This window comes from Pseudomyrmex gracilis, unplaced genomic scaffold (genome assembly GCF_002006095.1).
Source record: "Pseudomyrmex gracilis isolate BER0280 unplaced genomic scaffold, ASM200609v1 scaffold_675, whole genome shotgun sequence".
Taxonomy (NCBI): Eukaryota; Metazoa; Arthropoda; class Insecta; order Hymenoptera; family Formicidae; genus Pseudomyrmex; species Pseudomyrmex gracilis.
In genome coordinates, this window is record NW_018021259.1 from 55,267 (window position 1) to 57,309 (window position 2,043).

The window sequence follows — 2,043 nt, forward strand, 5'->3', positions numbered from 1 at the left end:
TGTCCTAGTAATGACAAATAAAATGTTTTTAGTCGTGGCCGCACATTTTTCAAAACATTTGCGTATAATTTTATAAAATGTGCCACGTCTATGCGTATGTAACATGAAGGCATAATATTTTCTTTAAAACAAGCGTTAAAATACTGTTTGACAGTACGAAATCCTGTAAAATTACGTACTGCTGCTGTTAATAATGCGCGACTGGCATCGCATACGACCTCACGTGGATGAGGAACGCCAGATTCGCTCCATTCCATTAACCAACTGTGGATCGCAACTGTGCTATGCCTCTCCAAAAGCATTTGACACACTGGGAACAGACCACTNTTTTCGGAATTCGCAACACAATTATACAAAAAAATATGTTTTGTTTTTGTATTATCCGGATTTTTAATCTTTCTTACAACACTTCCAGTTGCATCAATATAAATACATGCAGTCTNATNTGATGCATACGTTCGATACACATGTGACTGATGATTTGTCCAATAATACACGAAAAAAGGACTTAAACCAAGATTATGTATTACATTGCGCAGTGGTCCTAACATTATTAAATGTAATGATTTCATTACATCTTTATCAAAATAACTTTTCTGCATCATTTCATGTTTTGCAACTTTTAAAACATTGACACTGTATAAATGTGGAAGTTCCGTTTTATCAGTTTCATCTATTAACTTTTCTGCCATTTTTATTCTATATTTGGCTGCAGTTGTACTTTTAAGTTTTTCGGCAACGTCTTGTCGTATTGGATTTCTCAAATATCGCTTTCCACAACACCCTTGACCTTCGAGATATGTACATAATCTAATTTTGTTAAAGATTCGTCAGAATTATTAATTTTTAATTTAATTACAGATCCACATTTACATGTGCCACGCGCATATCCAAATTCTGCACTCTTGGATAATTTGTGACGCTTAAAATTAAATCCGCAAAATATTTTTGTGGCTTGCCATATTTTTTCATTAAAAAAATGTTGCAATAATCCAGATTTTAATACTGTATATTCGCGCGTAGACTTATGTCAATGTTTATCCGTTCGTTGGTATTTTTTAATTATAATCATTGAAGTAAAATCTTCTTTTGGTACAGTTATCACAAACTGCGATATACCACCTATATTACTAAAGTTTGGAATTGATTCGCTTACCGTTGAATCCAACATTTGTTCTGAATTTGATGTAACATCTTCCCTTCTTTCGGCCACAAGAATATTTTCTCCATTATTATCGTCATCATCATAATTATCGTGACAAGTGTCATCTTTGTTGTCACAACTAGTAACTTGCGGCCGCTCACACAATATGTCTCTAACTCCAAATTTGTTGCATGAAACAAAAGTATANAGTGCATTAGGTGACATTACATGATTAATATCTGAAAATATTCTATTCCATATTGGATCAACTTTTGATCTTACCTTGTAATTTTNTGTATTTATTATTGTATCTTTATACGTTAACAACGTTTTGATTATTTGACTCTTGGTAATTTTACTCGGCCTACCTACTACCATGATCAAAACATAACCAAAATTTTTAATTTAAACCTCGCGGGCTTATCGGTTTAGAATTCTGTTATTTGTGTCACGTTGGCAGCACTGTTACGGACACCCATGCCAAGCTTCTGCTTATACCAGCTGTTCATTTATCTTTATGACAGTGATTTCTTTACATCAAGTTTTTACGTCGCGGCGATTTTTACAATAGATTCAAAACTTGAACAACGTTCTTGCATTAAATTTTGCTATAAAAATAAAATTAAGTGTTCCGACACATTAAAGATGTTACAAAAGTGTTATGGTGGCGATACTCTATCGAAAACACAGGTGTGCCAGTGGTATGAACGCTTTAAAAGTGGTCGTGAGGCTGTTGAGGACGATGTTCGTCCTGGGAGGCCATCGACATCGAAAACTGATGAAAACGTCGATGAAATCCGACAATTGTTGATCGAAAATCGCAAATTGACGATAAGGGAGATAGCTAAGACCACCAACATATCATTCGGATCCGTACGCGAAGCTATCCGCAAAAAAAG